The 12,066-nt window shown below is 42.5% G+C and overlaps 1 long non-coding RNA gene across 1 annotated transcript; it reads left to right on the top strand.

Annotated features, from left to right (window-relative positions):
• Positions 1-2,922: 2,922 nt before the first annotated feature.
• Positions 2,923-10,595, top strand: LOC139054903 (uncharacterized). Its single transcript, XR_011511609.1, has 5 exons — positions 2,923-3,347; positions 5,608-5,740; positions 6,703-6,771; positions 7,838-7,918; positions 10,292-10,595. It is a non-coding gene; the product is annotated as an uncharacterized lncRNA (long non-coding RNA).
• Positions 10,596-12,066: the final 1,471 nt, after the last annotated feature.

Below are 12,066 nucleotides of genomic sequence, written 5' to 3'. Positions count from 1 at the left end.
CTCATGAGCCAACAGCATGCAGCACGTTCACGGCTCGCGGCGCCGTGAGGCAATGCAACTTTGATTCCTCCGCAGTGGCTTCCCAGGTGGGTGTGTGTGTTTCTTTACCGGAGTTACAACTTGATTATTCGTGTGCTTGCGTACGAGTATGCTTATATGAGTATCACTCGGAAATGTTACGTTCCGCCTCTGCTGCGCTATTTATGCGTCATACAGAAAAAAATAAGTCCTGCTCGACAAAGAGTGAGGGCAAGCCTCGGAATATTCATTACCTCTTATTACCACTGCCTTTGGCAACGTCCACAATTTGGCACAAGGCGGCCGGACGCATACATAAATGAAACCTAGCGCCTAAAAAATGAAATAAATTGAAAAGGCGGTCTCCTCCTTAGACACGCCCTTGTGGTGGAGAAGCTAACTTTGAAGGCGCCTGCTACATACGTGCCGACACATTGTGGGTGGTGTGCAAGTTCGTATGTAGAGGCAATCATCCGCCAGAAATGAATAAGAATGCATTCAAGGAGTTAAACCAATAAAGAAATGTTGTGTCAGAGTGAAGTTGGTATCACCTCCTTCTCTTCATAATTCATCCTCTTAAGTCGAAACTAAGCCTGGGAGACATTTTCTTGTTGGCTTATATGCACAGAAGAAACAATCTATATGAACTCTTAGCAACAATTATAGAGAAAGTCAGCAGATGAAATTAAGGAAGTGCGCTTATGAAATAATGCTCCTGACGCACGGCACCCGTTCCAAATTTTAACTATTTTTGTGCGTTCCGCTTCTCTTTTTGTCTTGTAGGCGACACCTTTGATTCACGCCCATTGCTAAGAGAAACCTGTAGCTCGGTGTCAACTTCGATGCCGTCAATTCAAATACTTGTAAAATGCAGAAATAATTCGATGACAAAATCGCTTGACCGATTTGAATGAAATTTATTGTGTTAAAAAGAGAAGGTTAAGTTCTAGTACTGTGGCGAGCAGAATTTTGATTTAGTGCATGAAGACATAGAAGTGCCAAGTTTACAAATTCATAACTCTGCACCAAAAACAGATGTCGCAGTTTCGTAAACTGAATCCATTAGATCATTTAAAGTTAAACAATAGACATATTAATTTACAGCTCCCGTGTATTCGTTGCAATCCATACAAGGATATTGCAAAAGTACACCTCAGAAATTAGTGTATATTTCCGAGGGATGTAAATCACATCAATTTTGTCCGCTTTAGATGCATAATTACATATACTTCCCATACTTGTTACATCGTTTTTCTTATTGCGAAGCTACAGTGTAGTAAACATGATAGTGTCGTTTTTTTTTTTCAACAGTTTTTCTATAAGCAAGTAACGATTTAAATAAAAAATCTACCTTCCGCAGTAACTAGATTTTAACTTTTCTTTTTACTGCAACAAGCCGTATCAGATTTGCTACAGTGTTTGCCGAAAAAACTTCATTGGCAATTTAACGGAAAGGAGTTAAATATATGTTGCACAGTAAGATGCCGTTCAGGAGCAGGACGGTGGTACGGAGCTAACCACCGTTAGTCAATATATGTATATATATATATATATAAGGGGGAATGGAAATAGAAAGAAGGGAAAGACAGAGAGAGAGAGAGATGGGGTAGAGATACGTGCACGAGCAGCAGAGTAGAGAGTCAAAGGCGATCGCGCAAGCCAGACGTTCTCAGAACGCAAAAAAGGGCCTTTGGTTAAAGCCTTCTGGGCCGATGATCGGTGTCAGCGGTGTTTACCACCGTCTTCACAACTACGGTGTTCTAGCATTGCCTGTTCACTCAGAAGAAAAAATTAAATTATGGGGTTTTACGTGCCAAAACCACTTTCTCATTATGAGGCACGCCGTATGGAGGTCTCCGGAAATTTCGACCACCTGGGGTCCTTTAACGTGCACCTAAATCTAAGTACACGCGTGCTTTCGCATTTCGCCCCCATCGAAATGCTGCCGACATGGCCGGGATCACTAAGAAGACTATCATCTAGTTTCCTAAATGCGTTGGACATAGATTGTCTTTGTGCTTTAAACTGAGGGCAGTGGCACATTAGGTTCACTCTAAAAACTAGGAAGGGTATCGCAGGAGTGAAGCGGCCTGTTCACTCTTCAAAGCGTCGTTTTACTCTCACAAAATGTCGAGGAGAGTGAAATGCATTGTTCACTCTGTCACCAAGCAGAGAGTGAAATGTGCTTTTCACTCTCCCCTTCAGAGAGAGAGAGTAGAACTACTCTTGCGGCAATAGAGAACAAAACGTAGCGTAATCTTCTGCTTCAACTGTATAGGTGGCTGGCCCCGAACATGGCAATGTATCATTCATGCACGCTGAGCAAAGAACACATCGTTTTGCTTCTAAGATGATGATGCTGTGTGGTGTTTTGTGGCGCAAGGGCCAGGTGGGGCCAAAGAGCGCCATGACAAGTGGTAATGTTAACGATGTATTATGGAAGATGTGACTTGGCCGTAAAGCGGCCTAAAAATAGTCGCTGTAAAGTGCGTAAAATCTACGTGCTATAAAATTATGGCGATGACTAATGACGAATACTATGAACATTAAAATCCATCGTAAAGGAATGATGCATTGTTTAAAATATGCGAGATGTTAAATTGCTTACAGCACTACTGCCTCGCCAGAGCCCTTGAACCACAAGGGCCTAGAGGCATGTGCTATTCAAAATAATTATCGCAGCGGCGTCCTCTGAAGAGAGGAAGCGCTACGAACGTGTGGGGCTAATAACATGCAACACAACATCTTTCAAAAAACCTAGGACGGTGTTGATGTCAAAGAGTGGTTCTGGGCCAAGTAACATAACAGGATGAAGGGGGATGTGGTGCCCGTATGCTAAGAGAAAATGTTTTTTTTTTCTTTCGGATTCGGCTTCCCGACACTCCAGTAGGACGTGGAGGACGGTCAGCCTCTCCCCGCATCTACCACAGGTTGGAGGCTCGTTTCCCGTGTGTAAGAAGTTATGTGTGCCAAAAGTGTGTCCTATTCTTAGACGGCAGAATAGGACATCTGTCCGGCGGGATTTTGTTACAGGAGGCCAGAAACCTAATTGTGGCTTTATTACATGCAGTTGCTTCTAAGAGAACAGACCGCCGCAGTTCAAAGGAACGCGTAGCGAGCGCTCTACTTTTTCACTCGGATTTGCTCCACCGCGCGCGCGCGCTCAAGATCGCGGAACAACACAGCGCCGGAGAAAGGTGATCCCTACAGCGAGCTGCACCGCCGCCGCGAAGGCCAGCCAAAGGAGATCGTATGTCAGCCATCTCGCGTCGCTACGAAAACACGACAGTCGTTCGTCATGCCTTGGATATAACAGCAAATCCTCCACGGTAAGTGAATTCTAACTTAGGTGCACATTCTACGTATATGTCATGCTATCGCCAGGAAGTCGTCGCTGCGCTTAGCCGACGCGATTGACAAAGGACTAGGCATACGCGCTGTGTCTCTCCATGTCAATGGAAAAAGCCAGTCGTCGCGATAACTGCATGTGATTTTATCACGTTGCCGTTGTCCGTAAGAGTTTTAAAGATCGCAAACGCTACCAGAACTATGGTATGTTCAATAAGACGCCAGGCGAGAGGACGCTTAAAATGGTTCGTTCACCAGCCCGTGATTCCGAGCCTATGCGGAGCGTGATTAGCGTGCGTTTTGTTTGTTTGAATTTATTCAGTTTAGCAGTCTACTGTGTACGGAACGCTGTTGAACTAAGGAATCACATAACAGAAGGCGTCATTTTGCTGGCAGCATGCTTTTTTTATAAATAAACCGCGCGCTTGACGGTGTCTCGCGCAGGGGGAAACTGCGACCACTGAAGTTACGTGCAGCACCAGTGCTAGTTAGAAACTTTGCCGCAGGCATTCAGCTGCATGCTGCAAGAGGTCAGTTGGGCGCGTTATCTTGAACTTACTGAAAACGCATGAGGAATCCATGTTTTATGCTGAAAAAAGTATGAACCCCATATAAGCGATCTTGCGCGCGGCAGCTACAAGCGACGCGATGGAGATGGCTGTCGCGTTCGCTCGTCGCCTACAAGTCGTACTCCGTGCGAGCGACGATATTGAGCGACGCCTCCCCGGTGTTGCCGGCATGAGGGCTGCAATCACGCGTGACGCGTGCTTTAGTAATTTACGTTGATGTATTTTACTTAAAAAGTAGCATAAAATATTTCCGGAGGTCTTGCCGTAGGTTCTTATCCTTGCACGTATAAAAATTGAATCATTTGCTCGTTCCGCGCTACAATCGGTAGTATTTGAGCGATGTATGTAGTACATCTAGTTCCGGCTTCGTGCTATTGGCTAGTCGCTCATAGCACTTTCAGGCAACGAGCGATGACTGCTAGATTTCCAGAACCAAGCCATCTGTTCAAGCGACGGCCCGTTTTGTCGCTCATCGCCGTCGCGCACTAAATCGCTCTCACAGTGTTTATCCCTAAGACTGAACTGTTTTTGCTCATGTATTAAAATGGTGTGGTTATAGGTAGGTCTGGTTTTCTCTCCTGTTGCGGTTTTCGTGCATGGTGCGAAACTGAAAGGATGCTTATGTCTACGAACTCGGTGAATTGTCGAGCAGCTAGTTATGCATCGGCATCGAATATAACGGCTGCTGTGTGGAATTACAATTGCGAGGGCGCTTTGCATACGCTTATTGTTTTGGACATGCCTGTGCATTTGCTAATATGAGTTGGCGTGTCAGAGTTATGTCATATGAATAGCTAAATCAGCCTTCCTTTGGGGGTTACAAGCGTAATGTGTGCATTTTGCTATTGCATGGCAGATCAAAATGTGTTTATCGCTTTAATATTTTTAGTAGAGAAATAAAATATGAAAATAAAATGTTGCTTTAATTCCGTGTAACCAGTCTGTCGTACACAGAACAATAGGTTGGTGTAATAAACCAATAACTGCGGTTTAACTGCAACTTTTACATGCCTTCAAGAATCTAAAATGCTAGATTTCAAACTGCAGCAGTAGTCGGGTCTGTCAAAAATGAACTCCATTGTGCACCTCATACATGAAAATAAGTTCATGCTTTTTAGTAAGCTTAGATGCAGGCCGCAGTGAACTTTCTTGTTAGTATTGAAATGTGGGTAAGCTTGCCATAACAAGCCTCGTTGCCCTTTTTTATAGGAACATCCATATATCCATTGAACTGAAGGACAATATTTTCATCCCTACTGAGCATCATGTTTGCAGCTATAATCCTCAAATTATGGCTTCAGCAGTGGCACAACCAGGGATGGTGCGGGGGGCACACTGGGCACGTGCTTAGGATGTGTCACAAATGGTGTTTGCGATACACCAGGCTCATGGCAGACCTATGATGTCTGAAAATGACCAATATTCTATTCATTAGCAGGAGTATTTTAACATTCGTGCCGAACGAGGATGAACTGTCCGTTATTTCTTTTTTGTGTAAATCTAAAATTGAAGTTAATTTAGCAGTTGACTGTTGCAGTCATTTGGATGTTTTGCATGCATTTCACTAAGAAGACTAAGAGCTAAGACTTTCTTTTATTGCCATGGCCTTTACTGTCTTGATGTTGTTTTGCACCATGCCCTTGTGTTGACTTTTGCATATGATATTTTTCAGGCACCCGCTTTATATAACTCAAGAAGGCAGCTGCAAGAACACGAGGATGTGAAAGAGCCAGTGGAGCGTAGTGCAGAGGAACCAATGCCAAAAAATCAAAATACATTGCCATGCAATTTGGACAAGAAAACTAGTATGTGGGTATATTGGGTGTACCATTTGACCAAATGTAACCAAAATGAAGATACAGTATGTTACACCAAGATGAAAATTCTCACGTGCTCCAGGCAGTCATCTTAACATGGTATACTTATGTAATGTCTCCGATTGGAAAGTCAAATCAAGTATGTTCTCTGGAGACAAACACATAGCAGCAAGTGTCATTGAAAAGTTAGAAATGTGTTTTAAAAAAGCTGATTAGTTCTGAGAAGTGACTGCTTTTTGTCTTGCCTCTCAACAGATACATCCATGTGATAAAAAAATAGTGGTACAATGAAATTGCGTATTTGCTTAGTGACATGATACATACTTGCAATGAGCACGGTGCCTGTGTTTACTATAAAAAGCAACAGCCCATGCTTGGTTAGGTTAGGCCCACTACAACATGCAGGCATGGGTGATTGGCGCTTTTTTTTATTTCTGTGTCGTAAGGTTTATTGACGTGCGTATAAGTGCAATGGCACGCAGTATGGCTAGTACAAAAAGGGGGGGGGGAGGCAGATATATGTAGCTCACTGTACACGACACAGGGCAAAGGAAATCCGTGTTCAGCAACCATGTTAAATACTATGTACGTAAATTTTACAACGCTACTCATTCGAAGTGCATACAGGTGCATACTGAAGAAAAGTTTTCTAGGGTACATAATTTAGTGCGTAATTTACACTAATTTTGCTCTAACCACTAGACATAATAATTTGAATATACTGCACGGAAAAACCTAGAGTGAATTAAATTGCGCGTCAGCTTCGTGTGTATAGATATAGTCTTTCCTATGCATTAGGTTTTTCACGTAATGCATTACCAGTTGACAGCCTATCTTATGTGTACTCTGTTTACATTACAGTTTATTAGTTTACTCATTTGTTTTGCAACTTATGAAATGCCGGTGTATATATATTTTCAACATTTGACATAACCCTGTCTGTTTTGTAGGGACAACCCAGGACGTGCATTTCTCAGCACCCAGTCAACTGCCAGAAGTGACTCGAACACAGGCCATCAGTAAGTGGACATCAGTTGGAATTTCACATTATGCAGTTGGCTGCTGCCTTGTACTAAAGCTTTTTTTTTAATCAGATGGTGGTGTCGTTCTAATGTACATTTTGACCACAAAGGTGCGATCATGTCTCACAGAGGCATATATGGTTGCTATTCTCTGCGAGGGACGTGTTCTCGTGTTCGTGAAGCAGTTGTGTTTGGCAGTATTGTCGCCCAATGAGTCAGATATAAACACTGTAACTCGCCACTGCTGGGAAGTAGTTGCGAGAAACACAATATATTATGACGCTGTAAAGTTATTTCATTAATTCGAAGGAAAATTTTGCAGCAGGAAAAAAAGGTTGCTCTTCCAGGTAAACATGTCTTTTTCTCCCAAGTTATTTAACCAAACCGTGGATGCGTGAAATTCATGACTTATGAATAGATTTTATTTCATCCTTTAGTAATGCTTCCAAAAGAGACTAGAAATAGCATGTGACTACCTCTCCAATCAGCAGATCATACACTTACAGTCATAAGTGGTAGTTCCATGCAGTCTCGCACTCTATATAACCTTTCCTTTCAGCAGCATTGTAACTGGCGGCTGCGTTTTCAGAAGGAGGAGTGCACTTGGCACTGTATATGTATGTGTGAATTCGGTTTTCTTTGTATGTGTCGGCTCACTGACACAAACAGTGCAAAAATCAGTTGTACCATGAGGCTGATGACGCCTTCTGCTGCTAGAAATGCGGCACTTCATATTTTATAGTACTGCATGACATTTAAATCAAAGCTAGCACATAAGATGATCAAGAAAACTAACCGCTGTTATAACTGTTTTCCTCAAAGAAAGCTTGTCCTTTATGGACTGTGTTAATCTGAGCTCTCCACCGATGTTTCAGTAGTATCATCCATCCCTTAGTGAGAGAGATTGGGGGCAATTAATCGTTTTAGTCTTTAAGTGGTGTCCTAATTATGTGTATTTGTTCCAACAAAGTTGTCTAGGTTACTTTATTGTGTAGTGTAAAGCTTATGAAACCATCAGCAACTAGTGAGTTGCTAACATGCATGTGCATTTGTCACTATACAGGTGGCACTCGGCTGTACCACTGCAGTGCTGCGGAAATTGCCAGCACCAGCGGCTTTGCAACAGCTGTTTCACAGCATGTCGGTATGTGCTAATCTATAGTTTTGTTGGGATGAGTTAGTATTATAGACCACTGCTACTCTGTATTGTGACAGATCCATATGATAAGTGATGTAATGGGCACAGCGAAAACATGTGAATGTTTTACTATGCTACATAAAAAGGCTCTCCTTTTCGTCACTGGAGCAGGGGAGAAGAGCATGCAGGCACTCCTGAATGTACATATATTTCAAAACATGAGAGAGACATATATATATATATATATATATATATATATATATATATATATATATATATATATATATATATATATATATATATATATATATATATACACACATACAATTAAACTAAAATCAGGGATATTCTATCTTTCATTTCGAATTGACTTGTACAGCGCAAAAATACAACACAGACCAGAGAGAAGCCCGCATGTTAACAGGTATGATACACACAATAATTCAACAGGTTTGATACTTCAGGTGTGCTATTTTATGCAAGGGGGAAGGGAAAGGGGATAAAACCAGAAAAAGGAGTGGAGTGGAAAATAAAGGAATCGTGCCAAAAAGCATGAGAAACATTGTGCAGCCAGGATTGCCAGCAGGACATCTAAAAAGCACTGATAAAATTACATACAGGGCAACCTTACGTATTGTTTGTTTCAATAAACTCAGATCACATGCAGCCATTACTGCAATCAAGTTGTTTCCTTATGTCATGAGGGAATGATGCGGGCCCAAAAAACTGTTTAGAGCTGAAGGATTATGTTCCATGCTTGCCTCATTACCTGCTTTTTATCATATTATCAGCTGCTTATGTTAGGGACAAAAAGTAAGAGTACGAGCTTTTTCCTAATTCGCCATTCCACACAGCATGTCTTTGTGACTATATGTACATGCAGATGATCCATAGATGAAAAATATTCAGTACAGTAGAATCTCATTACAAGATACACTTGGTTGTAAGAGACATCTGAAAAAGGTTTGGTTGGTTTGCCACATTAACAACACTGTACACAAGAGTCACCTTTGTTACTAACGACTTTTTAAGTATTCACTACTTCGAAGGGACACAACCCAGACACATTCACTTCATGCACCTTGTGTGCTCCGAAGGGCGTAAAGATCACGCAATCCTCACACAGTTCAAGTGTGCATGTCTCTTTAGCATGAACTAGAAAAGGAGGGCAACGAGGACAGTGCAGGGCAGAAAGTGTCGACAGTTGAAGCTGACGAGCGTCTAAGAGCACCTCAAAGGCACTGCGAGCAACAAGGCTTGCAAAGTGAAGTGTTTAACTTCCAGAAGTTAGGGAGGAAGCTAACACAATCTACAGTCACTAAAAAGCTGTGAATGTCTTCTTTAAAGGGCCCCTAAACCACCGAGGTTGAAATTCAGTTGCGGTGTTGCAGTTGTACATGTTAAGGCAACGAACACGTAGCCACGAGAATTTTTCAAAACGGTGCAGTAATAGTGGAGCTACGTGTTTGATTATCGAAAAGTAGTCCCCGCTCATTTTACTCTTTCATCTGGTACACGCCATCTGGACAGTATCGTCTTTTCCTCGCCTAGTACACCTCCAAATGTTACGGGACAGGCCATCACCAACGATCTCTGTTGCTGCCGCGCAGGCCCGTCATCCTGCGAGGGGTGGCGCTAATGACCTTGCCAATACAATGGAACTGTATGGTGACTCTAGTTGAAGAGCCCCATAGGGAGACCCTTCCGTTGGCATTTCTGTTCTTTGCCCCCATTGGCTGCCCACAATGGCATCGCGAGCAACGCGACGAGGAAGGAGTGTGCATTTGCTTGCAGGCCTCGCCGGCAGTCGTACACTTTCGTTCGACCAATCGACAGCACTGGAAACTGGTGACATCATCAGAGACAGCCTGATGATGTCAGGACAAACTGGGGGGTGCAGGATAGGTCCAGACAGGCGCATGGGGTCGTTTTCGTCATATTGTGGTGCTCCCACAGTGCTACGCACTGTGGCGTTTGGCGTCGTCAATTGTGACGCCATTGTGATTTTGATGCGCATGTTTACTTGAAATGTTCAAAAAATGTCAAGTGGTTTAGGGGCCCTTCAAGCCACCCTGAGCAATTATTCCTTCAGATATATCTAAACATACTTTAGTGATGATGCATAATAAGCTGATCTAGTCTGGCTCCTCAGTGTTTTAAAATTTTTGGTTTCGAGAGACATGTTTCCCGTGCCTCTTGAGTATCTCTTCTAATGAGGCTTAACTGTAATGTACGCACACAATTGTGTAACTCCTCCTGCAAGTATTATTCCTTAAGCCTGGTCACTGATGTGCAAAGCTTGTGGTTAAGTTTTGATGTCCGTACTTCTTAGAGCTATGTTTATTAATTCAGGCTGTTCTTATTGGTTCTTCGATGCAGGAGACAATGCCTACGAAATTATTGGCCCTGATGACGAGAGCTCTCAAGGGGCAAACCACATCTCTGTTGCAGAAGTGAGCCCGATACCACCTGAAGTTACCATGACAGGTGGCACGGCAGCAATAGATACAGAGACGACCATGTCTACTGCAGCTGCAACAGTGTACGAGGCAAGCAGCAGTGTGTCAGCATCAGCAGCAGTGTCAGAAGGAACCGCACCAGGCCTGGTAGAGCAACATGTGTGCTATCACTGTGACTTTTTTTGTAGTGCATTTGCTCAACATACAAAAGCTTTTCACCATGACTGTGAGCCAGTGTTCTTGTGCAGCAAGTGCGAGACTAAGTTAGGTGTTATAACACAGTACAAGCATCACTTTAAAATATGCAAACATATTACAGTTGTTGCCTCCCCAGCCAGCCCACATAGCGACAACAACGTGGAACACATGGTGGGACACACCTCTTCCCCATTAGAAGATAGTAGAGACTGTCAGTGTTGTTGCTAGATTAACTGGTCTTTGTAGGCAACTAGAAGGACAACACAGGTGTCATAAGATTGTTGTTTATGTTGTTGTTGAAGAGGTAAAAAAGAAGTTTGATGCAGCTGAAGTGCCAACTGATATTGAGCAAATCAAAAACAACCACCTGAGAAAGCAACACTATCGAAATTTGGGTATCTATGTGCCGCCAACTCTGGTAAAGATGGCATGGGACAGAAGTGTGATGAAAATCACACAGACACTGCTGTTCCATCACTGGTCACAGTGAGCACTGACTTGTAGGGCAAGAGAGTCAACTGAAACGAACATTATGGCATAGTGTCATGCTCCCATGTGACCACTTTCCATGTTATTTTGCATGATACAGCTCAACCTCCAGAAACGAGACTGCAACTTGTCTGTAAAAAGCTTTCACAAAAAATTATTCACAACACTATTAACACAGCAGTATTTTCTTCTTTTGTGGGTTCGAGGTTCCCGGGTGTCCATTAATGCAAAAATTGCGGAAAAAAAGAACATGTGTCGTACTTACACCTTTTTAACAAGTACGAGGGCGACAGAACTTTTCTAGTCGTGCATCTTCATCATACTATCAAGTTTTTAAATGCCTTATAATTATTATTACCAGTTATATCTGAGTGCATTGTATGTATTTAGCAGGTGTAAAATCAGGTCAGTTGGATCAGATGCCTTATCTCCAAGAGAGCCCTATATTCAAGAAATTTGAATTGAAATAGGTACGTTACAGATGCAGTCTTTCAGCACTTTATTGCGTGTGGTTGAAGCATTGCTCAATGCTTTTGTGGATGGCAGTTTCAACCGGCACAGCACTTGCGCTTTGGTCACGTGTCTTCAAAGCGGTGTTTACCATTTGTGTTGATCTGTTTGTGTATTCATAGAGCAAGTTTTTAATTTATTTTTTCCGCATTCTTGTGCTTGCACTAAGCTTGTATAAGGCAGTTACAAAATGGGCGTCACTATAACGAACTGTTCTGTTGAGCTTACACTTGCAAATAATAGTGTTCAGATGGCCGCACTTCCATGTAGGTGCACCGATAGCTTTGGGTATGTTCTCATGTTTGTATAAATCTTATATAAGCTAGTTACAAATTGTATGTCACTAAGCATTGTGATAATCTTTAAAGAACTGCTTTGTTGGTTGTACACTTCTGAATTAGTATTGAGGCGGTGGTATTTCCATGTAGGCGCACTGCTATCTTTCTGTGTGCTCACTTGTTTGTATTAAGCATACAAGGGAGTTACAGCATGTACGTC

The sequence above is a fragment of the Dermacentor albipictus genome, chromosome 1 (assembly GCF_038994185.2).
Source record: "Dermacentor albipictus isolate Rhodes 1998 colony chromosome 1, USDA_Dalb.pri_finalv2, whole genome shotgun sequence".
Lineage (NCBI taxonomy): Eukaryota > Metazoa > Arthropoda > Arachnida > Ixodida > Ixodidae > Dermacentor > Dermacentor albipictus.
Note: the sequence above shows the minus strand (reverse complement) of the source record. Positions and strands in the feature narration are given on the sequence as shown.